Below are 26,348 nucleotides of genomic sequence, written 5' to 3' on the forward strand. Positions count from 1 at the left end.
TGGCCTCTCTGCTTCAGCATCGTGCCCTCACTCAGCCATTAAAAACGTCACTCGGACTTCTGACATGCTGACATGAAATGTCAAGAGAGAGTGGCGGAGACGCTTAAGGCAGAGAGAAGATGAAGAGGGGGGGTGGCTGCGAAATGATTGACAGCTGCAATCAGCTTTAGATGGGGAAGTGTACTACTAGTAGCAGTGTAGAGCTCTCTGTGGTGGAGTTCAAGCGCATGTTCTATGGGCCAGTGGCGTAATGGATAACGCGTCTGACTTCGGATCAGAAGATTGTAGGTTTGAGTCCTACCTGGCTTGCGAGGCTTTTAAACCTCTCAGGTTCCTCGGTAACAGGTTGCCGTCATGTATATGAACTATAGAAAAGCATTTGCCACAACCCGTAAATTAGCACGCAAGTGTGGGCTAGTGAACACAGAACTGTATGGAGATCATCTCCAGTTCCGAGCTCAATTGCAATGAAAAAACATGCAGAACAGAACTGGAGAGCAGCTGAATTTGTGCTCAGTAGGGTGGGGAGGACTCAGCATTCCTATTGTTCTAATTGGCATGAACTGCAGGGGATCTGAATCAGAACATGTCAGTTAGTTCGATCATTGCGTCAATATGTAGGCCACGTTAATACAGAATTATTACTTTGTCTGTCTCGTCTTTGTATATAGCTGAATGTCCCTGACAATTTCATGTTAGTTTTTAAGAACGACATTGGTGCTAATATATACATATATAGCATATAAGGAACACGTAAAAGTTTAGTCCATGCTGAAAAGATAAGAAAACCGCCACAACGTTTCATCTTGGAATAAATCTTTACTTGTTGTTTTGCAGCCTACCCATTCTGACCTAACTCCTCCCTTGAAATTCCCTAACAGATAAGGGTACGTAACGGCTCATGCGATGCTCAGTTGCAATTTGACCCAAAACAAACAAGAACAGCAGCTGAGGGTTTGAGTTTGAACATGCACTGTATTAAAGCAGCTTTTATTTCCATTGATAAATGCTAGATATTCCTACAGAGATTCTCCAGGTGAGTAAGCGATTCCTGTTTCTGTTTCTATTTCTGTTTCATATATATATACAGTATATATATATACATGTTACATGTGTCTCTGCAATAGTACAAATGTGTTATACACTATCAGGGGCTGCTTTTTTGTGCACCTCATCTACAACAAGGGTTTTTTTTTTTCATTTATGTTTGTGGACCTTCACCATTTGAGGAAGTGAGTTAGATAAGAAAGTTACAGGTATGGTGAGCAATGACTGACAAAGGCACGTACTGCGTATTCCTTACAGAAGTGTAAGCAATTTGTTCTAAAAAACACCGGCTTAAGTCCAACATCGTTAGCAATCTTATTACTTAAACAGAATTAACATCAATAAACTGTAAGGTGCTGGTACATGCGAGTAGATTTGATCTTCTATTAAACAAAAATGCAATTACAGCTCTAAATAGGTCAACCTAGACTTCTGTAACAGATCTGTTCAGGTCATCGCTGTTCCTCTGACCTTGTGATTCTTTGGAATTTTAAAAGTGTATTTCGCTTGCCTTTCATGTGGTCTGTGTACAAGTCACTGTGGCGTATGCGGTCCTACACAGCCTTGCTATAGACGTGATGAGCCTCCGCTATGTTGCAATGGAGAACAGGTTCAGTACGGAGCTGCCGAGAAAATTCAGCTGGAAAGCTCGTTGCAGAAAAGCATCGGTATCTGTGTCCAGCGGCAAAGCGTCCTTCGTGGGTGCTGAAGAACCGATTTCACAGGCTGCGGGTCCAGGCGATTTAGAGTGTTAAAGGTCCCAGCGAAAACGAAACGGCGCTGGTCCTTTTACACGCACGCACGCAAACAAATGCAAAGGACGCCGTAGTCGGCAGGATTTGAACCTGCGCGGGGAGACCCCAACGGATTTCAAGTCCGTCACCTTAACCAATCGGGCACGACTACAGCGAACGCCGCGGCCGCTGCCTTCTTGCTACAATCGAACAGGGAGTGCGAGGCGGCGGCGGCAGCTGAGGCAACTTTTTTCAAGTTCGCTCTCCGTTTAAGAAACCTTTTACGCCATACGTGCAAGCACACACACACACACCTCAGAGGACTTAAGGGTGGCTTCAAGTTGGAATGATAAAATCTCCCCGTTCGGACATGAAAACAGAACGTTCTTAGACAGAAAGCAATCAACAACGGAGACATGTGGACGACGATTTTAGTCACTGCACTTTGAATAGCATTTTTACTCCAGTTACAGGAGATGCACCAATGGCCCTTGACCTACGCTCTTACCAATGCCTTGAACATTCAAACAAAACAGCCCTCAAGTCCTGCGGTTTAATATAACGCTGTTACGTGTCGAGGCAGTATTTGACTCTGTCCTACCGTTGAGACACGGGGCGTATATGGAAACGAACACATGCTACGGATCGTCTCTAATCGGTCCCTACAGCTGGAAGGCTCCTTGAAGCGTGCACCCCCATCATTCATCTTTGCGCATCTGTGAAAGGTAGACTCTTGAGCAATGTTTGAGCCAGCTCTAAGGCAACTAGTGCTATTGGACAGACACCTCTGGAAGATCCTAAGAGTCTCTTAACACCACTTCCAGCAGCAAGCTTAATTGTTCGCTGGAGGTCTCCCACCCAGGTACTGACCAGGCAAAGAATCACCAGTACATTGAATGAGGAAGTTAATCCTGAAATCCAATTACATATCTCAAGGTAAGACAAATCCATAAGAACATGTCTTAGTATTACTTCGTTTACATTAGTATGGCACTGAGTTGGAGCTCCTCTTTAAGCTGTGGTTTAGTTTTGCATTCATGTGTTTCTAGAGCAGTGATTTATGGGGGTGGGTGGGTCTTTCACAGAGGCTCAGGACAAATCCCCCGCCTGAAAGTCTAATGTGTGCGTTCAGACAGTCACAGGTCAAGAGCCAGGCAGGAGGACAATGGACAGAAGAGCCAACGAACTAAAAATAAAAGAACAGATACGAAAAAGCCACCATCTTTTTCTTTTTGACATTTCCGACTTTCATGCAAGCCAGGACAAAGTTGCTCAGAGCTACTTGTGGATTCAAATACTCTATCGAGTGCTTTGATGAGTTTTTGCAATTTGATTGTCGTCCTGTCAGCCTGTTTCTGTTTTTTTTTTTCAATCTAGTGATGGAAAGTATGAGGGAAATGATGGAGCAATCAATAACCGCTCCGGAAAAATGGCAGAAAGAAATGGTCCGTCACTAAGGACATTTGTGAAGCAGAGGAGTGACATCACCACAAAGGCGACACATTCTGCTGATGGTTTTGGTGAATAATGATTGAGGCGCGTTAAGAGAAAGGCAGCTGTGTCAGCATGCGTAGGCTGCAAAGGATCAAGCAAAGGTTTACTCCATGCTGAAAAGAGAAGAAAAGAAGCACAACGTTTCGACTGTGGAGCCCTCTGCGCCATCTTCTTTAGCGGTGATGATGTTTACATTGGAAAAACTGAGACATGCGTCCCTGGGTGGGCTTGAACCCCCAACCTGTCGGTTAACAGCCTAACGCGCTAACCGATTGCGCCACAGAGACTGACGGCCGCTTGTACTCCCTACATTTGCAGGTTTATGGTCAAAGAAAACAATCACTTGCGCTTCTTGCAGCCGGCAATCTTTTTCCACTGACAACCAAGAAATGGATTTCATCTTTCACAAGCTGTATGGATTTCTTCAAAAACAAGTTATTCCAGAAAGGAAATGAATTCTTGCATTAAACTGAACCAAGCTGTACATGTTTGTCTGAAATGAGACATTCGGCACAACAAGACACGGAGAGAGGCACCGCTGGTATTCAGACCCAGGATCGCCTGCTGACTAGGTGGGCACTTTAAGCCACTAGGGAACAGCGCCAGCGGAGCACCGCGCTTTTACAGACACTTGGACACATCTGCGTTCGGTGTGCACTTAACCTGCTCTCTGAGCCCGTTGCCTCCGTCCCATTTAATAGCAGAACTGACGCCAAGAGAAATGATGAGAAATGGCATTTATCGGGCACTTTTCATGTCCAAGGAGCTCAATGCCCTTGACACCTCCCCAAGGCGACAGAGCTGTGCATTCTTTGGCGACACCATTTTTTCTTTTGTTTAATTTCTATACTTATTGATAGAATAAAAACGATATGTCATGTACTGTAAGGGAAATGTCTCTTTTCATGGGGAAAGCTAGCACCAGCAAATGTTGTGTTTAGAAGAAGTGATTTAACATGACACGTGACCTAATTTACCGGAGCAAAAGCTCACCCAGCAAGCCCTGCTTTACTTCTACAGGAGAGAAGTACTGTAGAGTCTGCAAGATGTTCAGCTGGGTAGCTACGTCAGCATGCCTCGGCTGCAAAGGAACAAGTAATAGGTTTATTGCATGCTGAAAAGAGAAGAACGGAAACACAGCGTTTCGACTGTGAGGTCTTCTCACACCTGAAGAAGTCTCACACCTGTAAAAGGCTCCATGGTTTTCTTTCTTCTCTTTTCAACATGGAATACACCTATTGTCTGCAAGATGTGACAATTTCATGGTGTTTTGGAAGAAAACCTTTTTTCTTTGAATTCAAAATCAATCGGAATTTCAGCACGACACATCAACACTTTTTCAATTTTAAGGAGATGATATTTTAAACCTGATAAAAATAGTAGGAAACACAAGTTTCTTGCTGTGAAAATTGCATGCAGAACAGAACTGGAGAGCAGCTGAATTTGTGCTCAGTAGGGTGGGGAGGACTCAGCATTGCTATTGTTCTAATTATTATGAACTGCAGGGGATCTGAATCAGAACATGTCAGTTAGTTTGATCATTGCGTCAATATGTAGGCCACGTTAATATAGAATTATTACTTTGTCTGTCTCTTCTTTGTATATAGCTGAATGTCCCTGACAATTTCATGTTGCCTGCGATGTGTCCCCTCTCCCCACAGCAGTGGCAGATGACCAGCCGTCGTCGCTCCCCCAACATCGTCGCGCTGGGCGTCTCCTCCTCCCCATCTGATTCCCCGTGCGCCCCTCCGTTGGTGCCCACCGGTCTCCTCGAATACGGCAACAGTGTGCTCAGCCAGAGCCAGGGCCTGCTCCAAGGGGACCAGTGCGGCCAGCATCACGTGGCACTGCACCTCAGTCGGCGCCGGGGCCAGGAACGCCTGGAGCGCTATTTCCCGGTGGGCCTCCTCCGGAAGAGTAGGGTAACCCTGGCGGGCTAAGTAGGCCACGTCTGCGGCTGTTACCTTCACTGTTACCTGGATACCTCTTTATCTAGAACTCACTCTTCCCCCTGCCTGTCTGGCTTCTTTTAATCCTTCTGTGCCCGGATTGCAGCGGGTAAGATATTTTTCCAAGAAAAAAAGAGAAATTAAAAAAAGAGAAATTTCACCAGAGCCCCTGCTCATGTCTAATTTTTAGTTTAGAAGGATTCAAGCAGGATTTTGGATGAAAGGCAGCGACCTTAATCAAGCCCAAATCATAATTGAACCCATTCAGAGCCTACATTACATTTTAGTGTTTCATTCTGAGCAGAATGCCCTCACACCTGAAGAAGGCTTGCGTTTTCTTCTCTTTTAAGCATGTGTACAATGCTGTAATACAATTTAAAATAATTAAAAGTTTAAAAAGTATCAACTAAACTCCATTAATATCGAGTGTCTTTTATACAGCTTTTATACAGCTTTTAAGTATAGATTACACTTTTCTAAAATGTATTTAAAAAATAAAAACGATTACTAATCTAATCTTTCCACGTTTGATCCCAAAATCCCAAGAAAAATTAATCTAAACTAGGAGAAAGCTATGCTGAAAGTTTATTAATATACTTAGAAGACAAAGATAACAATTTATGTTGCATTTGTCTGATTGTGAATCAAAAAATACATTTAATTAACTGCTCTCAGTGACAGCTGACAATCCTCCATACACTCAAGTGAAAAATTAGTAATGCCAATGTAAACGTGGTATTTACAATTTGTTGATAATAGAAATGTTAAGTTCTCTAAAGCTTTTTGAGGCAGCAAAAGATTTGAACACCCTATATTGTAATGAGCTGCTGAGCTGAGAATGGGTTATGTTCCTGCTGTCAGAGGGGGTGGAAAGTGCCCGCGGTTATTTAATTAGTATTACAATTCACACTGATTCCCTTGAAAAGGTATGGACATAAGAATATTCGTGCGTGGTCAAAAAATGGCATTAAGCACTTAAAATTAATATGGTTAATAAGAGTAAACTGGAACATGCTGTACAAGATCGGCTAAACTGGGATCTATCGCTTACGCCTGAAATTGGAGCTGCTGTCGCAGTGAATAGCGACTAATAAGTCTGTCTTTCTGTGGGGGGAAGGGAATCTGATCTGATCTGCAAACCTCCAACAGAGCTGTTCAACTGGTTTTTGTCGGGCACATCAAGTGTCAGGTGTAAGCGATAAATATATTTAGCTGAAAAGCTGTACAACGCAAGACATTTCAGTATTCTAGGTTTCGTGAAAAAGCACATTGTGCTGCTGTAATACAGTTTAAAATAATTAAAAGTCTAAACAGTATCAGCTTATGTATGGGTTGTATTTTAAAAAAAGTCAAAAACCGCACTCAAAATGCAATTTAGCGCTTTCTGGCAAGAGGAGACACCCAAATTAATAATGTAACATGCTACTGTTTGTGCATGGATATAGTTATAATGCTATTTCCTTAGACACGTGATTCCATGTTTTATTTTGAATCCCCGGCGGAACCGGGCATCCATAAGAATCAAGTACTGTAACAGGTTTATTCTATGCTGAAAAAAAAAGAAGAAAGAAAACACATTCCATAAGAATCAGCGCCTTTATATAGCGCCTTTAAAGGTGGCTTCTCAAAACGCTTTACAGGATAAAAACAACAATAACAACAACAACAACAACAATATTGTGTTTCATTGCACTTTGACAGATTGTCTTTAAATCAACTGTTGATTTAAAGTTTGACAGTAAATGTTTATATTGTAACGCATACAGCCTCCATTTCTTATTAAAAATGTAGCCTAAGAGGGGGGGTCTGCTCTCACAATCCTCCATATACTCAAGTGAAAAATTAATAATGCCAATGTAAACATCGTATTTACAATTTGTTGATAATAAAAATGTTAAGTTTTTTAAAGCTTTGTGATAGTTTACCCAGTTTACCCATTGTTATTAAAAATGACTTGGATTCGAACATGTTGTGATATTTAGAAATATAAAAGTCAATTAATTGTCAATTTCCATATTTATGTCTTTATTTAGCGGTTTCATTAGTGACAAAGGCTAAACTTTCTTGGAAAAATGTCTTTGCTGTCTTGCTGATACATTAAGCTTTCTAAACTCAGCCACAAAGTCATGTGACTGATTTTTCGCCCTGTTTCGTTGGTTAAACGCAATGATCACAAGCACCACCATGGTAACTGGGACATGTAGTTTTTAATTCAGATTGAATTATAACTGTACGTACTGTAGCGGCGAGGCTTATTAATAAGACAGAATTAAGTGTTGCTGTGCTTTCCCAAATGAGGCCCCATCTCCCTCTTCATCTCTGTGGTGCAGTCACAGAGAAGCTATTCATGCAGACTGATTTAAAGATGTTTTCTTTTGATAAGGTACAGCTCCCAAATGGGGATGCACTTAGCTAAGCCTGGCTATCATGATCAATGGTCATCCATTGGCGCCTAAAGGTCTGCAAGATTCCAAGAGAGAGCCTCATCCAAGTGGTCTACAACCCCAAGGTCAGCATCACCAGAGCACCGTCGCAAGCTGAACAGCAAAGCCTGGCATAGAGCCAGAGAGCGCGGATTAGACAGCAACAAGCCTGCAACTGCTTCTTTGTGCCCGCAGGAGATCTGAATCCCCAGAGATTGGATGAGTATTCAACTTCACTGCATGACAGCTCGAGAATTCAATTGTTATCCCAACCATTTGATATCAATTTAATTCCTAAGAGTTATGTACTTGTTTTGAGTATCTAGTGTAGAAGTTATAACCAAGTTCATTTACGAAACGGTCTAAATGAATGATATACTGAACGTATGTCCTCTTGATATATGTAACTCTTTGTAACTGACTGAATATATACCTTTTGTATTCTGATAACCCTCTCGATAAGATCTGTTAGGTTTACATGCATATTCTATGTATTAATAAATGTATCCTCATGTATTAGTACCTGTGTGTGTGCGTTGTTTGAGTTATATCGCAAGGTTGGATTCTAAAGCCATTAAAAGAATCATTTTGTGATTTACTGCTACAATGAATAATTGTCCCAGTAAATCCCAAATCCTACAGAACTAGTGCCTTCAGAGAGCACACTACAGATGTTACCTATTTATCGTTGAACAGGATGTATGTGATGTGGCGACTAGGTTCAATTTTGTATCCTCTTTAAAAGATTAAGGACTGGGGTGAGTGTGATTTACCACCCTTTCAGCTAAGAACCCGACGTGCGGACCGTTTAAGCTGCATAGACTCGGTCGTTTAACTCTTCTCCATTAGCAGGGTTAAGGTTAAAGAAAAAAACATTGCTGACTTCTTTTTTTTTTTTGCCAGCCGCGAGCGCAGATTAGCAAGATTTGTATTTCATGTTTTGCAAGTTGCATCCATTTTAAGAAAAACAAGTCGCGTTAAAGACAGGAAATGAATGCTTGCATTTAATTAAGTCTAGCCGTAGGCGGTTGTCCATAATGACCCGTTCTGTTCGAGAAGACGGAACAAAAAAGGCACCACTGGGATTCAGACCCAGGGTCTCCTGTTTACTAGACAAGTGCTTTAACCAACTAAGCCACGGCACCCTGGGAGCACTGTCCTTTTGCAGCCACTTGGACACACCACTCAGACACATCTGCATTCGGTGTGTGCTCCGCCTGCTCGCGGAGCAAGTTGCCACCTTTACATACAATAGCAACATCGACACCAAGAGAAAGGATGACAAATGGCTTTTATCTGGAACTTTTCATGTCCAAGGAGCTCAATGTGCTTTCTGTGTACAACAGGGCCACTGAACTGCACACTGGCCACTGAACCACAGCAGTGGCTTGCTGGCTTGACATCTCCCAAGGAAAATGTTGAAATCGCATGTGGAACAGGAAAATGACCCTCGAGTACGAGGGAAAAAAAAGAAAAAGATCATCTGGAGTGCACCAAGCCATGTCCGGACAACCTAGCTTCCTCGACGAGGTGGCTGAGTGGTTAAGGAGATGGACTGCTGATCCATTGTGCTCTGCACGCATTGGTTCAAATCCCTTTCTTGTCGCTCTCCATGTTTGACGTTGGCCATCCTGTTGTTTGCTCCGGTTCTAGAGCCGTACATTTTCTAGCGGTGGCTGAACATGGTATAATAGGCTAACGTTGGTATCGAGCAGTGACAGTATTTACGTGCCGCTGCTGCCAAGTGGCTCTGGGTTGAGACCGCGTTTTCACTTACTTGCAACGCAAACGGAGAAAGCGATTTTTGACAGTCTCTCGAGAGACTGCGCTAGGTGTTTAGGGATAGACTTTGTCAGTTCCCCCTGGGATGATGGCCTCTCAAATAGTTTGTGATTCCCCTAGACGTTTATACAGTAGAAGCCTGCTTCGTGGCTTAAATCCAAGCTAAGGAAACGAGTTAGAGGTCTGATGCAGAACTGCGAATTCGATGAACGGGAACACTACAGTACATTGCACTGTATGTGTGAGGAAAGCTGCCCCCTTCAGTCCCTTGTCGACCGAACAGAGGACTGTAAAGGATACTGCCAAGAAACTTAAGGATGCTGGTTGGAATCCAGCTCCAAAGAAGCCCCTTTGGGTGTTATGTCATCAAAAAGTAAGAACAGCGAATCTCCCTTTGATCAAAAGTGCAACAGAGCTGTTTTCCGTGGAGCAGGTTTCAGACCCGTAGACCTGTTTTATTTGTAGGGCAGGGCGCATTCCCAAACGCGAATCTCCTGTTTTAGAAGTGCTTTGGGCGGTGTAGCGGCGATGCTTATTAATAAGAAAGAATTAAGTGTTTCTGAGCTTTCCCAAATTAGGCCTTATCTCTCTGTTCATCTCTGTGGTGCAGCCACAGAGAAACTATTCATGCAGGCTGATTTAAGGTTTCCCTTGATAAGGGACAGCTCCCAAAGGGGGATGCACTTAGCTAAGCCTGGCTATCATGATCAATGGTCATCCATTGGTGCCTATCTGTCTAGGGAGTGCCAGATGGACATCTGGACTGCATTCCTAAGTGTCAGGAGTAAGTGACTCATATCTCACCTTGATCAACCAATCAGGGACTGGTAGGGCCGAGTAACCCACGTGGGACTCTGATGCCCATGGAACTTTCAGCCAATCAACGAGCTGAAGTTCCTCCAGGTAAAAACAGGCAACACAGAGAGCCTGAGAGATTCAGTGGGAATTCAGTAGAGAATTCTGTGGAGTTTTCTAAAGGGAATTCAAAGGAGAATTCCAGGGCAGGACAGCCCAGGAGCAGAAGGCTCTCAAGGGCAGGACATTCTCACAGCGCGCCTCCTGACCATCCTGAGACTCAGCCCGGACAACCACGGAACGGCCAGTGTGTCCGAGTGCCAGAACTTTCCTTTGTTCTAAGGGTCTAGAGCGGAGGTTGCCAGAGAATAACCAGAGGATCCACCCGAGGTTAGCACCAGCAGCAGGCCTCGAGAACAGGTCGGAACTGTGGACAGTTGAATCACTATTCAGAACTAGCTCTTCATCAGGAACGAACCGGTCTTCTTCTTGACTTGCTGGGACCCACAGTCATCTTTTCTCCTGTGCACAAACTTTGCTAGTTAAAGCCAACACTAACTAGCCGGTCAGTGAGCATCAGCAGCGCACCGTCGCAACCCGCACAGCACAGCCTGGCACCTAGACAGAGAGCGTGGATTGGACAACAACAAGCCTGCAACTGTTTCTTTGTGCCCGCAGGAGATCTGAATCCCCAGAGATTGGATGAGTATTCAACTTCACTGCATTACTGCTCGAGAATTCAATTGTTATCCCAACCAGTTGATATCAATTTAATTCCTAAGAGTTATGTACTTGTTTTCAGTATCTAATGTAGAAGTTATAACCAGGTTCATTTATGAAATGGTCTAAATGAATGATATACTGAACGTATGTCCTCTTGATATGTGTAACACTTTGTAACTGACTGAATATATACCTTTTGTATTCTGATAACCCTCTCGATAAGATCTGTTCGTTTTACATGCATATTCTATGTATTGTAACGCCCTCGCCTGGTGGTGAGGAGGAAGCGCCCCCAGGCACTCGTAGTACCGCTGGGCATGCTGGGAGTGGTAGCCGGAGTGCGGCCTAAGCGAGAGAAGCTCGCCCCACACCCAAAGTCTGTCAAGGCCCTGTGCATCCTGTGGGAGGCCTTGGAGGTAAAGGACGGGGTGCTGTGCCGGGGGTGGTGGGTACCCTCCAGTGGCGAGGTACGGTGGCAGCTGATGTTGCCTTGGTCGCTCTGCGGGGCGGTGCTCCGAGCAGTGCATGGCCAGCCGGGCGTGGGGCACTTGGGCGGTAAAAATACCCTGCAGCGCCTCCGAGGCCATTTTTATTGGGGTCTTTGCCACCGGGACGTGGAGCGGTACTGCCGAACGTGTGCAGTGTGCGTGGCGCAGAAGGGTCCCCCCGAGCGGTCTCGGGCCCCCCTCCAACAACACCAGGCGGGGGCTCCTATGGAGCGGGTGTGGGTGGACGTTTTGGGCCCGTTTCCGCGCACCGAGGCCGGGAACCTCTACGTCTTGGTGGCCATGGATTATTTTATGAAGTGGCTGGAGGCCTTCGCCCTACCGGACTAGAGTGCCCCCATGGTGGCCGATGCACTGCTGGAGGGGATGTTTGCCAGGCTGGGGGTGCCGGAGGAGTTACATAGTGACCAGGGGCGTAACGTCGAGTCCCAGGTCTTCGCCAGAGTGTGCCAGCGCCTGGGGATCACAAGACGCGGACCACACCGCTGCATCCCCAGAGCAACGGGTTGGTGGAGCGGTTTAATCGTACCCTCACCACCCAGCTGGCCACCCTGGTGTCCCGGCACCAACGGGACTGGGACCGCCACCTCCCCTTTGCGCTCTGGGCGTATCGGACCGCGGTCCAGGAATCCACCGGGTGCACCCCGGCCTCGCTCATGCTGGGCCGGGAAATGTGAACCCCGGTGGACCTGGTCTCCGGCCCGCTGCCCGGAGACGGGTCGGCACCGCTGGCTGGACCGGACTACGAGTGGGACCTGCGGCAGCGGATGCAGCAGGTGCACAGCTTTGCACGGACCCACTTGACACAGGCGGGGGTCCGGTAGAAGCGGCACTACGACCTGCGCTGCAGGGGGCCTGCCTTCCAGCCCGGGGACTCGGTTTGGGTGTACAACCCGTGCCGCCGCAAATGCCTCAGCCCTAAGCTGGCGCCATCATGGGAGGGGCCCGCTGAGGTACTCTGGGTGGTGGGCGAGGTCTGCTACCATGTCCGGTTGCAAACACGGGGGAGAGTGGTGGTCCTGCACCGAGACCGCCTGGCCCCCTACCGACCCGGGAGGAGGAGCCGTGTGGGGAGGCTCTAGAGGACCAGCCGGGGCTGGAGCCGGCCGATAGTGGGGCATCCGTGGGTCGCCAGCCGTCACCGTGGCGCAGCGGCTGCTCACGCAGGGTTCCACAGCAGTTAGCCGAGTACGAGTACAGCCTGAGGGGGGTTTTCGACGTCGGCGAGACGCCAGACGCTTCAGGTTTTTAAGGAGTAAGAGTGCAGGGGGTCTAAACCTGCAATCCAGTGTGTTGAAGTATTTCACAACACTACCCCTAGCACATCTGGAAATAAATCCTCATAATGATTATTGCCCTGGGCATGTACCAAAAAATCACTGAGCATATATATATATATCACTGTGTTGAAGCTAGAGACACAGAATAAGTGCAAACACATCCTAAATACAGTGTTCCTGCACCTGTGACCTCATCCAGAATGTATCATTTTTTGAAAGGGATTGCTGTCAGAATGCACAACTGAATCCCAAACAGAATCTCTAGTCAAATATGATCATTTGTGAAACAGGCAAATGAGTCTCTCAGGTGCCCATTGCTCATTTTCAGACACAATTATGCAATACTTTCACATGCAATACACATGAACATGCAATACTTTTCAGCTGCATTTTGACATCCGGACGGGGAGACTTTATCATTTGAACGTGAAGCCAGCCTTAAACCCTCTGAGGCGTGTCTGTCTGCCGGCACGTATTTTGTCAAAGGTATTTATTTTTTTTAACGGAGAGCGACTTTGAAAAGGTTTCCGCAGCCACGTCGCACGCCGTGTTAGATTAAAGGAGGAATGCGGCGATGGCGAACTCGCTGTAGTCGTGGCCGAGTGGTTAAGGCGATGGACTCTAAATCCATTGGGGACTCCCTGCGCAGGTTCGAATCCTGCCGACTACGGCATCTGCCGCACGTCTCCTTGTGCCTGCGCGGCAAAGGCGAAGTGCTGCTTCTCCTTTCCTGCTACTATAAAAACGCTGAATTGCTTGGCCCCGCTGCCATGGAAATGAGTTCTTCAGATAACCACACATCTTGCGTTCGCACCTCTGGTGTTCTACTTATGCCTTTGAAAACGTAAAGAATAAAACTGAAAGAACCGACACAATATGTAGGTGCTCGTAAAGCACGCATTAAAGAACTGTTAACAGCAAGGGTTTCAGTGGGTTAACTGAGGAGAAGGCGTGATCGCTAATTGTTGACTTTTTATTTGGTGTTAGAAACACTCTTACTGTGCATGATGTGCAACAAATGTAGCCACAGAAATTGCATCACGCTTTCATGTATGCTATTGCAGACACCAACGTTGCCTAGATATAAAACCGAAATAGCCGTGGGTTTGCTTGCTGGTCTGAAGGATCTCTCTTCGAATCTCTATCATTTGTCAATTGAAGTAAAAGGTGCTGCAATCTGATACGTTCAGAATCAAACCCGCAGCTGTTGTTCGACTTTATTTCTTGACTAATTACAACTGAGTGTCGCATGAGCAGTTACGTAAACTTGTCTGATATATTTGAACACAAATGCCGTTCTTCAATTAAAACTAACAGTACATTGTCAGGGACATTCAGTTCTATACAAACAAGAGACAGACGAGAATATTTAGTATATAATAGACAGAAAGAGGTTCGAATCCTGCCGACTACGTTGTCCACCTCCTGTCTTTGTGTTTCGGCGCAAGCAAAGAAGCGCGCCTGTTTGGTGTTCCTGGTGGTTTTAAAACGCCCAATCGCTTGTACCCGCTGCCTTGGAAATAAGTTCTTCAGCGTCCGCGAATGGCATTTTGCAGCTGGAAGCAGATGTCGACGCGTTTTGCACAGAGCACCAAAAAAGCGTCTTTTTTGAAGGCCCAGGCACTGAGCATTGGTGGTTCAGTGGTAGAATTCTCGCCTGCCACGCGGGAGGCTCGGGTTCGATTCCCGGCCAATGCAGTGGCTTTTGCAGCGAGCGTCTCCATCACTTGCATCCCCTTGCAACTCGCAACTGAAAACCCACTGAAGCTAAGCAGGTGTGAGCCAGGTCAGTACCCGGATGAGGGTGAGCTACAGGGAAAAACAAACCTTCCAGCTGGAAGCGGTGTTAATGGTGCCGGCGGGGGGGCGCTCACCCCGAGGTCTGTGTGGGTCCCAATGCCCCAGTATAGTGACGGAGATGCTGTGTTGTAAAAGGGCGCTGTCTTTTGGATGAGATGTAAAACCGAGGTCACAGCGCTCTGTGGTCATTCAAAATGACCACCAAAACCTTTGACAAAAGCTCTTGGTAATTGATGGTCTTCAATAATGCTTCTCCTTTAGGTACATTTTAAATCAGCTGAAAAATGCTGTGAAATGGGGGGGCACTTCAGGCCAGTGTAGGATTTGGGTTACAAGAACCATGAAATTGCGCGAGAAAGCCCGTACACTGAATTACACGGCTTTCTATTCAAAGGAGGACAAAAGAAATTCCCTGAGTTCGATTTCTTGCAGCACAGAGAGGAGCACTGTTATGAGGCTGGTTAGCTCAGTTGGTTAGAGCGTGGTGCTAATAACGCCAAGGTCATGGGTTTGAGCCTCGTACGGGCCAGGTCCTTTTCTCCTCTCTTACCGAAGCTGTTAGGTTCCTTTCCGTGGTGAGAGGGGTTGTCATGCAACGCTGCCACATAGTGCCGACAGACAAGAGTGTTGCAGGAGAAGAGAAAAGTGTTTGAAGATTTAAGAGTGTCTTAGGTGGAGCCAAAATCAAGTGTCACAAATGCAAGTGGGAGGATTTCCAATGTTTAATATGGTAAAAATAAGCGGAAGTTATCTGCCGGTCCGGCACAGTCTGCCATGCTTTTGTCATATACTGTAAAGTGGTGTCGAACTGGGTGTCGAACTGGAGCCTCACCATTTGCATATGTGAGGCTCCAGTTATACATCGAGTGTCACATTAAATGACGAAAATGAAGAGTTAAAGCAGCTGGAGAGGTTTTCTTACAACTTTTGAGCTGACAGTTTTGGAAAATGTTTCCTTCACGCTGCACTGTACAACATAGGCAGCCAAGAGTCTCCAAAACAATACAGAATTGACAGATAGGAGAAAATTCCCACTCGTCCTGAAGTTCACAAAATCCAGCACTGAGCGTAAACAAAGTGTCTAAGTAGCGTGGGAATGCTAACCCTAACCCTAGCTGGAGTTTGAGCAATCCAGCACTGAGCGTAAAAAGATGAGTCAAAGTAACGTCTAATCGGATTAGTTTCCTTAGAGCTGGTTCTGAGTTTGCTCAAGAGTTTACCTTTCACAGATGCGCAAAGAAGAATGTTGGGGGTGCACGCTTCAAGGTGCCTTACAGCTGTAGGGAGTGATTCGAGACGATTCGTGGCGTGTGCTCGTTCCCATATACCATACGCCCCGGGGTGCAGTGCTAGGATGACGTACAATACCGCTTGGGCTCGTAACGGCGTTATATGCAAGTGCGGGACGTGAGGGTTTTCGTTTGTTCGTTTTGTTTTGCTCTGCTTTGCTTTGTTTTGCTTTCCATCGCGTTGGTAAGAGCGTAAATAAAAAGGCGATTCCTGCGTCTACCACTAATGTAAGAGCTATTTCAAGTGCGACGTGGTGCGGCTTTTCAAATGCTTGTGGGCATTTCTCTGTTGTTGATTCTTTTTTTGTGTGTAACAAAGTGGCATTTTCATGTCCGGACGGGGAGACTTTATCATTCCGACATGAAGCCACCCTTAAGTCCTCTGAGGCGTGTCTGTCTGCAAGGCTTGTATTTTGGAAATGTTTTTTTGAAAGGGAGAACGACTTTGAAATAGGCTTCCGCCGGCGCCTCGCGATCCAGGTAAGATTGTAGCAAGAACGCAGCGGCGGTGGGGCTTGCTGTAGTCGTGGCTGAGTGGTTAAGGCGATGGACCAGAAATCCATTGGGGTCTCCCAGCACAGGTTCCAATCCTGCCGACTACGTTGTCCGCCTTCAGTCGGTGTGTTTCGGCAGAAGCAAAGAAGCGCGCCTCTTTGCTGTTCCTGGTGGTTTTAAAACGCCCAATCGCTTGTACCCGCTGCCTTGGAAATAAGTTCTTCAGTGTCCGCGAATGGCATTTTGCAGATGTCGACGCGTTTTGCACAGAGCACCAAAAAAGCGTCTTTTTTGAAGGCCCAGGCACTGAGCATTGGTGGTTCAGTGGTAGAATTCTCGCCTGCCACGCGGGAGGCTCGGGTTCGATTCCCGGCCAATACAGCGGCTTTTGCAGCGAGCGGCTCCATCACTTGCATCCCCTTGGAACTCGCAACTGAAAACCCACTGAAGCTAAGCAGGTGTGAGCCAGGTCAGTACCCGGATAAGGGTGAGCTACAGGGAAAAACAAAGCTTCCAGCTGGAAGCGGTGTTAATGGTGCCGGCGGGGGGGCATTCACCCTGAGGTCTGTGCGGGTCCCAATGCCCCAGTATAGTGACAGAGAAATAAACTTGTTTGGGCACCCCCAATTAACTTCTGGGGCAGGAAAAGCACACTTTTCAAAACTTGTTTTTCAGCTCGAAATAAACGTGTTTTTTCAAACCTTGGAATCCCAATGTAACTGCCTGGCTCATTAGAGCCCACTGAGTCAGCCCTTAACCCCACTGTGCAGAAGTTGTCAAAACGGGTTTTTCAGCAGAAATAAACACGTTTGGGCAACTTTGGTCACCCCCATTTAACTTCTGGGGCAGGAAAAGCACACTTTTCAAAACGTGTTTTTCAGCTCGCTGTGACCTCTGTTTTACATTTCATCCTAAAGACAGCGCCCTTTTGCAACACAGCGTCTCTGTCACTATCATAAGTGACTGCCATCATAAGAATATGAGTCCAGTATTTTAGAATATAGTCAGAATGACTTCTAACCTTACCTGTGGTGTCTTTAATCCCTATTGCTCAATGCATGGTGTACGTACTGCATAGATGTGTCTTGAGAATGAGGAATGGGCCCCTGAGACGGTCATTTACCTGTTTCACAAATGATCGTATTTTACTAGAGATTCTGTTTGGGATTCAGATGTGCATTCGGACAGCAATCCCTTTCAAGAAATGATACGTTCTGGATGGGGTCAAAGGTGCTGGAACACTGTATTTAGGATGTGTTTGCAGTGATTGTGTGTCTCCTGCTTCAACGCAGTGATATATAGATGTGCTCCTGTAATTTATTGGTACAAGCCCAGGGCAGTAAGCAGTCTGAGGATTTATTTCCAGACGGCATAGAGCAGTGAAGCAGTGAAGTAGTGCAACACACTGGTTCATTATATTATTAGAATCTATTCTACTTAAATTATTACATTATACACAATTTGAGTTCATTTTAAAAAGTAAAAGGTAATGAAAGGAATGCATTTTCATAAGAAAGATAATACCGATATGCATGTGATAATCTTCCTTATATCATGTAGTGTGTCATTTGGACACTTTATGGGCTTGAAATACAAAGAAAATCATGTTCTATGGTACAAGATAAATACAAAACGTAAGCTTTTATTTTAATTAGATTTGTTTATAAAGCATAAGCAATCATTTATTACATTAATATATGTGAAAATGACATTTTAGCATCATAATATTACATAAAGGTCTCTAGCTTCAACACAGTGATATATATATATGCTCAGTGATTTATTGGTACATGCCCAGGTCAATAATCAGAATGAGGATTTATTTCCAGACGGGCTACAGGTAGTGTTGTGAAATACTTCAACACACTGGATAAAAACCAAAGAAATGAAGATATGTAGCAATCACATTGTAACAGGGGTGACAGTGACAGTGACTTAATGCTTATACTAGTGGACTTTTGGTACCTTTAGGGTACGGAGCGAGCCGCAGGGAAGGCTCGCTCCGTGCGCACACGTCCTTTCGATGCCAGTCCAACAAGTGCTCCGCATTAGCTGCGTCGGGGCTCCGGCGTGTCGCACCTCACCTCACCTCGCACTGCCCCCTCCTTGAATGTCTGCCGCTGGGCATGCCCTGCTCTCCTCCGCCTTATCTTATCGCGTGTGAGCACCGACAATGGCCACAATGCCGGGGAATGGCACCTGTAAAGTGTTAATTGGGGCACAGGAACAGCCCGTCTCGTCTCGGGGGGGGCGGCTTCAGAGACAATACAGCAAACACAGCGGGGCGGGGGAAGAAGACGACACCACACATGCGGGTACAATCAGCTCCGGCGGGAACGAGACATTTGTCGGTCTTTTCAAGTGCCAAGAGCCGAGCAATCCTTCACTTGTATCGTTTCTCCCCGGTGACTAGATCTGGCCCTGCGACTCTCGACTGGGCTCACCCCCGGGGCAGCCCAGCAGGTGTGAGCCTGGCCGGCACCCGGATGGGAGATTCCACCCCGGAAAAGCTCCGGTTGCTGCTGCTCCTGCAAGAGGTGTGACTGGGACCAGTAGGGAGCGTTCACCCTGCGGGCTGTGTGGCTCTCTTACGCCCCAGCCTCCTGATGGCGACACTCTGCTGCACAAACAGGCGCCGTCCTTCGGGGGAGGCGTCAAACCGAGGTCCCGACCCTCCTTGGTCATTAGGAAACCCCAGGGTGTCTCTCAAAAAGAGACGCCGGGGGTGTCCCTCTGGTGTTAGTGCTCCCCTTTACCCATCAGTCGGGGTCTCCTCCTAATCCCCGTCTCACCTGTAACAATCAATGACGAGGCCCCCCTGTCCGTGAGATTTAGTACTCGCGCAAGAGACCGGGGGAAGAGCGCGAACGCGGTCCCCCGCCCCCCACAAAGTGCGCGCTCCGGGTTCCCTCTCGGGGCCCTGCAACACAGCGGAAGGGCAGCGAGAAGGAGCCTCTTGCTCTGACGGCGCAAGGCCACAAGAGGGCGGAGGCGCCGCGCGCCCGGCCGACGTGTTGGACCGGTGCGCTTTACGTGCTGAAATAAACACGCGAAAGCCCCGAAATGTTTCCAGAGTGCTGTGCACTGGAGGTTTTTGTCTGGTGAAGACTTGCCTGGTGCTCCTCCGTGCAGATTGTTTGTCCTCCTCCAGTGCGGGACGAGCCAACACAAGGGAGCGCATTCGCCAACATCCAGGCACGCAATGCGATTTGGAAAGCAGCTCCTTTCCAAAGAGTTGCACACGAACGATCCTTCAGTCCCGCTCGGGGGGCACGGAGCCCCCGCCACACACAGCTTCAAGTAGCGAGTCAGGCGCCGGGGCTTTCGCTTACGGCCACACCACCCTGAACAAGCCTGATCTCGTCTGATCTCGGAAGCTAAGCAGGGTCGGGCCTGGTTAGTACTTGGATGGGAGTCCGCCTGGGAATACCAGGTGCTGTAAGCTTTTGCTCTCCCGGCCAGCAGGGGTCGCCGTTGGTGCCGTAGGCTTTGGGAGGAAAACCTGCAGGATGGAAAGGTGATCTATAGCCTCATCTCTAGAGATGTTTTGTTGCTGTGGCATGTGTGTGACCCATATTAAAAAAAAAAAACCAGTCTGTAAAACGAATATCGAAGCTGCCTCTAAATCTGCAAATGAAGATGAGTTGATAATCTTCTGGCCCGTACGGGGCTTGAACCCGTGACCTTGGCGTTATTAGCACCACGCTCTAACCAACTGAGCTAACCGGCCTCACGACAATACTCCTCTCTGTGCTGCAAAAAATCAAACTCAGGGAATTTCTTTTGCCCTCCTTTGAATAGAAAGCCGTGTAATTCAGTGTACGGGCTTTCTCGTGCAGTTTCATGGTTCTTGTAACCCAAATCCTGCATTGGCCTGAAGTGCCCCCCCATTTCACAGCATTTTTCAGCTGATTTAAAATGTACCTAAAGGAGAAGCATTATTGAAGACCATCAATTACCAAGAGCTTTTGTCAAAGGTTTTGGTGGTCATTTTGAATGACCACAGAGCGCTGTGACCTCGGTTTTACATCTCATCCAAAAGTCAGCGCCCTTTTACAACACAGCATCTCCGTCACTATACTGGGGCATTGGGACCCGCACAGACCTCAGGGTGAGCGCCCCCCCGCCGGCACCATTAACACCGCTTCCAGCTGGAAGCTTTGTTTTTCCCTGTAGCTCACCCTCATCCGGGTACTGACCTGGCTCACACCTGCTTAGCTTCAGTGGGTTTTCAGTTGCGAGTTGCAAGGGGATGCAAGTGATGGAGCCGCTTGCTGCAAAAGCCACTGCATTGGCCGGGAATCGAACCCGAGCCTCCCGCGTGGCAGGCGAGAATTCTACCACTGAACCACCAATGCTCAGTGCCTGGGCCTTCAAAAAAAGACGCTTTTTTGGTGCTCTGTGCAAACCGCGTCGACATCCGCTTCCAGCTGCAAAATGCCATTCACGGACGCTGAAGAACTTATTTCCAAGGCAGCGGGTACAAGCGATTGGGCGTTTTAAAACCACCAGGAACAGCAAAGAGGCGCGCTTCTTTGCTTGCGCCGAAACACACCGACTGGAGGCGGACAACGTAGTCGGCAGGATTCGAACCTGCACGGGGAGACCCCAATGGATTTCTAGTCCATCGCCTTAACCACTCGGCCACGACTACACCAAGCCTCACCGCCCCTGCGTTCTTGCTACAATCTTACCTGGATCAAGAGGCGCCGGCGGAAGCCTATTTCAAAGTCGTTCTCCGTTTCAAAAAAACATTTCCAAAATACAAGCCTTGCAGACAGACACGCCTCAGAGGACTTAAGGGTGGCTTCATGTCGGAATGATAAAGTCTCCCCGTCCGGACATGAAAATGCCACTTTGTTACACACAAAAAAAGAATCAACAACAGAGAAATGCCCACAAGCATTTGAAAAGCCGCACCACGTCGCACTTGAAATAGCTCTTACATTAGTGGTAGACGCAGGAATCGCCTTTTTATTTATGCTCTTACCAACGCGATGGAAAGCAAAACAAAGCAAAGCAGAGCAAAACAAAACGAACAAACGAAAACCCTCACGTCCCACACTTGCATATAAGGCCATTACGTGCCCAAGCGGTATTGTATGTCATCCTAGCACTGCAGCCCGGGGCGTACGGTATATGGGAACGAGCACACGCCACGAATCGTCTCGAATCACTCCCTACAGCTGTAAGGCACCTTGAAGCGTGCACCCCCAACATTCTTCTTTGCGCATCTGTGAAAGGTAAACTCTTGAGCAAACTCTGAACCAGCTCTAAGGAAACTAATCCGATTAGACGTTACTTTGACTCATCTTTTTACGCTCAGTGCTGGATTGCTCAAACTCCAGCTAGGTTTAGGGTTAGCATTCCCACGCTACTTAGACACTTTGTTTACGCTCAGTGCTGGATTTTGGGAACTTCAGGACGAGTGGGAATTTTCTCCTAACTGTCCATTCTGTTTTGTTTTGGAGACTCTTGGCTGCCTGTGTTGTTCAGTGCAGCCAGCGTGAAGGAAACATTTTCCAAAACTGTGTCAGCTCAAAAGTTGTAAGAAAACCTCTCCAGCTGCTTTAACTCTCTTCATTATTGTCATTTAATGTGACACTCGATGTATAACTGGAGCCTCACATATGCAAATGGTGAGGCTCCAGTTCGACACCCAGTTCGACACCACTTTACAGTATATGACAAAAGCATGGCAGACTGTGCCGGACCGGCAGATAACTTCCGCTTATTTTTACCATATTAAACATTGGAAATCCAACCACTTGCATTTGTGACACTTGATTTTGGCTCCACCTAAGACACTCTTAAAACTTCAAACACTTTTCTCTTCTCCCGCAACACTCTTGTCTGTCGGCACTATGTGGCAGCGTTGCATGACAACCCATCTCATCACGGAAAGGCACCTAACAGCTTTGGTAAGAGAGTAGAATTACCTGAAGAACTGCTTTCCATGGAAGCAGGACCAAGCAATGTAGCATTTTTATAGTACCAGGAAAGGAGAAGCAGCACTTCGCCTTTGCCGCACAGGCACAAGGCGACATGTGGCAGACGCCGTAGTCGGCAGGATTCGAACCTGAGCGGGGAGTCCCCATAGGATTTCAAGTCCATCGCCTTAACTACTCGACCACGACTACAGCGAGCTCACCGCCACCGCATTCCTCCTATAATCTAACACGGAGTGCGAGGTGGCTGCGGAAACTTTTTTAAAGTCGCTCTCCGTTAAAAACAAAATACCTTTCGCAAGATACATGCCGGCAGACAGACACGCCTCAGAGGGTTTAAGGCTGGCTTCACGTTCAAATGATAAAGTCTCCCCGTCCGGATGTCAAAATGCAACTTTGGCAGACAGAAAAAACATCAACAAACCACAAATGTGGACAAGGATTTTACAAGCTGCATCACACTGCACTTTCCAAAGCATTTACATTCCTGTTAGACGCAGGAATTGCCTTTGATTTGCGCGCTTACGAACGCCATGGAAAACGAAACAAAACTAAAGCCCTCAGCTCCTACACTTGATTATAATGCCGTTACGTGTCGAAGCAGGAATTTACGTCATCCTACCACTGCAACACGGGGAATAGAGGGAAATGAGCACACGCTACGTACGTCTCAATCACGCCCTAGAGTCATAAGGCGCATTGAAGGGTGCACCCCCATCATTAATCGTTGCGCCTCTGTGAAAGGAAAGCTCTTGAGCAGTCTTTGAAACAGCTCGGATGAAACACTTGATTGCTTCCATGTGCATCTGGAGCCCATTTCTTATTTTCACTTCACGCCGCCCAAAGCATTTCTAAAACATGAGATTCGCGTTTGGGAATGCGCCCTGCCCTACGAATAAAACAGGTCTACGGGTCTGAAACCTCCTCCACGGAAAACAGTTCTGTTGCGCTTTTGATTAAAGGGAGATTCGCTGTTCTTACTTTTTGATGACATAACACCCAAAGGGGCTTCTTTGGAGCTGGATTCCAACCAGCATCCTAAAGTTTCTTGGCGGTATCCTTTACAGTCCTCTGTTCGGTCGACAAGGGACAGAAGGGGGCAGCTTTCCTAACACACACAGTGCAATGTACTGTAGTGTTCCCGTTCATTGAATTCGCAGTTCTGCATCAGACCTCTAACTCGTTTCCTTAGCTTGGATTTAAGCCATGAAGCAGGCTTCTAGTGTATAAACGTCTAGAGGAATCACAAACTAATTGAGAGGCCATCATCCCAGGGGGAACTGACAAAGTCTATCCCTAAACACCTAGCGCAGTCTCTCGAGAGACTGTCAAAAATCGCTTTCTCCGTTTGCGTTGCAAGTAAGTGAAAACACAGTCTCAAACCAGAGCCACTTGGGAGCAGCGGCACGTAAATACTGTTACTGTCACTGCTCGATACTGACATTAGCCTACTATACCATGTTCAGCCACCGCTAGGAAATGTACGGCTCTAGTACCGGAGCAAACAACAGGAGGGCCAAAGGCGCACAGGCACACGTGTCAGACATGGAGAGCGACAAGGATGGGATTCAACCCCATGTGTGTGGAGCACAACGGATTAGCAGTCCATCGCCTTAACCACTCGGCCAACTCATCAACGAAACTGGGCTGTCCTGACATGGGTTGGCGCACTCCAGTTGATCTTTTTCTTTTTTTTCCCTCATACTCGAGGGTCATTTTCCTGTTCCACATGCGATTTCAACATTTTCCTTGGGAGATGTCAAGCCAGCAAGCCACTGCTGTGGTTCAGTGGCCAGTGTGGAGTTCAGTGGCCCTGTTGTACACAGAAAGCACATTGAGCTCCTTGGACATGAAAAGTTCCAGATAAAAGCCATTTGTCATCCTTTCTCTTGGTGTCGATGTTGCTATTGTATGTAAAGGTGGCAACTTGCTCAGCGAGCAGGCGGAGCACACACCGAATGCAGATGTGTCTGAGTGGTGTGTCCAAGTGGCTGCAAAAGGACAGCACTCCTGGGGTGCCGTGGCTTAGTTGGTTAAAGCGCCTGTCTAGTAAACAGAAAATCCTGGGTCCGAATCCCAGCGGTGCCTTTTTTTGTTCTGTGTTCTCGAACAGAACTGGTCAGTATGGACAACCGCATACGTCTAGACTTAATTAAATGCAAGTATTCATTTCCTGTCTTGAACGACTTGTTTTTCTTAAAATGGATGCAACTTGCAAAACATGAAATACAAACCTCGCTAATCAGCGCTCACGGCTGGCAAAAAAAAAAGAAGTCAGCAATGTTTTTTTCTTTAACCTTAAGCCTGCTAATGGAGAAGAAACTAGTCGCCACATCACATACATCCGTTTTAACGATAAGAAGGTAACAACTATCCTCACTCCAGAGTAAATCTCACGTTGAGGGCATATTTTTTTCCACTTTACCATGAGTCGGGCTCAGCTGCAGAGAGGCGAGAGCAGAGCAATGAGGTCAGGGGGACAGGGGAGTCACACGCTGGCGGTTTGAACACGCGGAAGATCACTGAGGGATCCACAGTATGTGGACCCTCCATGCGCCATCATTCCACACTCCAGACTCTGAATCCTGCCATCCGAGTTAAGATCTCGGCGGAACCGGAGGCGCAGTTCTTTCTTAAAACGTAATCTGGTGAGCATTTCTAGAATCGTACTTGTATAGATGCAGCCTTTAATGTGTTGCTAGGTTAAAATTTATGACTTCTTGAACTTCAGTAGGCAACTGCCCTCTTGATTTCGGATTTAATTTCTTTATTACAGGGGCGCTTTTATGATGACAGAGTCATGTTCAGGTACTTTGCTTGATGGAGGAAGCTCATTTCGGACTCTGTGATCTGCTCACCTGGAAAGGTCTGCTGTACTACTACAAGAGAGAAGTAGAGTCTGGAGGAAGGGACAATTTTATGATGCTTTGGAAGGTAATGTTTTTTTTTTCTTTGAAATCGAAATGAATCAGAATATCAGTGCAAAAGACAAACTCTTGGTTTGGTTTAAAGAGATATGGTTTTAAAACAGACAAAATGTAGAAAACAGGTGTTTCTCACTTTTGGAAAAGAATGGACCGGGGGTAATATTTTACTAGTTGCAGTGCTAAGCTCACTGGGTTACAGTCCTGCAGTGTTACACCAGGGCCAGTGGTGCAATGGATAATGTGTCTGACTATGGATTAGGAGTTTGGAGGTTTGACTCCTGCCTGGCGCTGGTTGTTTTTAAACACATCAGCCTACTCCCTAAGTAGCCTGTGCTACTTACTGCATTGTAATCGTACCCAGTAAGAGATTTCCTTCATGTAAATGAACTGCACCTGACAGCTTTAGAAAAACACCTGGGCTCAGTACGGTGCTGAGAGCTCAAGTTGTGTATAATGTAATAATTTAGGTAGAATAGATTCTAATAATATAATGATCCAGTGTGCTGCACTACTTCACTGTTTCACTGCTCTATGCCGTCTGGAAATAAATCCTCAGACTACTTACTGCCCTGGGCATGTACCAATAAATTACAGGAGCACATCTATATATCACTGCGTTGAAGCAGGAGACACAATCACTGCAAACACATCCTAAATACAGTGTTCCAGCACCTTTGACCTCATCCAGAACGTATCATTTCTTGAAAGGAATTGCTGTCCGAATGCACATCTGAATCCCAAACAGAATCTCTAGTAAAATACGATCATTTGTGAAACAGGTAAATGTCTTAGGGGCCCATTCCTCATTCTCAAGACACATGTATGCAGTACGTACACCATGCATTGAGCAATAGGGATTAAAGACACCACAGGTAAGGTTAGAAGACATTCTGACTATATTCTAAAATTTTGGACTCATATTCTTATGATGGCAGACATGATGCTGTGTTTAAAACCGGGGTTAATGGACATTATATGACTGTCAATTCTGTTTTGTTTTGGAGACTCTTGGCTGCCTATGTGGTACAGTGCAGCGTGAAGAAAACATTTTCCAAAACTGTGTCAGCTCAAAAGTTGTAAGAAAACCTTTCCAGCTGCTTTAACTCTCTTCATTTTTGTCATTTAATTGTCTGTCGGCACTATGTAGCAGCATTGC

At 46.7% G+C, this 26,348-nt stretch overlaps 8 non-coding genes across 8 annotated transcripts; 4 read left to right on the plus strand and 4 right to left on the minus strand.

Annotated features, from left to right (window-relative positions):
- Window positions 1-236: 236 nt before the first annotated feature.
- trnar-ucg (transfer RNA arginine (anticodon UCG)) lies at window positions 237-309 on the plus strand. Its single transcript has one exon. It is a non-coding gene; the product is annotated as a tRNA-Arg (tRNA).
- A 1,562-nt stretch (window positions 310-1,871) lies between these two features.
- trnas-uga (transfer RNA serine (anticodon UGA)) lies at window positions 1,872-1,953 on the minus strand. The gene has a single exon. It is a non-coding gene; the product is annotated as a tRNA-Ser (tRNA).
- A 12,407-nt stretch (window positions 1,954-14,360) lies between these two features.
- On the plus strand, window positions 14,361-14,431 carry trnag-gcc (transfer RNA glycine (anticodon GCC)). The gene has a single exon. It is a non-coding gene; the product is annotated as a tRNA-Gly (tRNA).
- A 2,196-nt stretch (window positions 14,432-16,627) lies between these two features.
- Window positions 16,628-16,698, plus strand: trnag-gcc (transfer RNA glycine (anticodon GCC)). Its single transcript has one exon. It is a non-coding gene; the product is annotated as a tRNA-Gly (tRNA).
- A 2,945-nt stretch (window positions 16,699-19,643) lies between these two features.
- LOC148631031 (5S ribosomal RNA) lies at window positions 19,644-19,762 on the plus strand. Its single transcript, XR_015934920.1, has one exon. It is a non-coding gene; the product is annotated as a 5S ribosomal RNA (ribosomal RNA).
- Window positions 19,763-19,973: 211 nt separating this feature from the next.
- trnai-aau (transfer RNA isoleucine (anticodon AAU)) lies at window positions 19,974-20,047 on the minus strand. Its single transcript has one exon. It is a non-coding gene; the product is annotated as a tRNA-Ile (tRNA).
- A 557-nt stretch (window positions 20,048-20,604) lies between these two features.
- Window positions 20,605-20,675, minus strand: trnag-gcc (transfer RNA glycine (anticodon GCC)). The gene has a single exon. It is a non-coding gene; the product is annotated as a tRNA-Gly (tRNA).
- A 214-nt stretch (window positions 20,676-20,889) lies between these two features.
- trnas-aga (transfer RNA serine (anticodon AGA)) lies at window positions 20,890-20,971 on the minus strand. Its single transcript has one exon. It is a non-coding gene; the product is annotated as a tRNA-Ser (tRNA).
- Window positions 20,972-26,348: the final 5,377 nt, after the last annotated feature.

Source organism: Lepisosteus platostomus, unplaced genomic scaffold (genome assembly GCF_059453375.1).
Source record: "Lepisosteus platostomus isolate fLepPlt1 unplaced genomic scaffold, fLepPlt1.hap1 Scaffold_84_H1, whole genome shotgun sequence".
Lineage (NCBI taxonomy): Eukaryota > Metazoa > Chordata > Actinopteri > Semionotiformes > Lepisosteidae > Lepisosteus > Lepisosteus platostomus.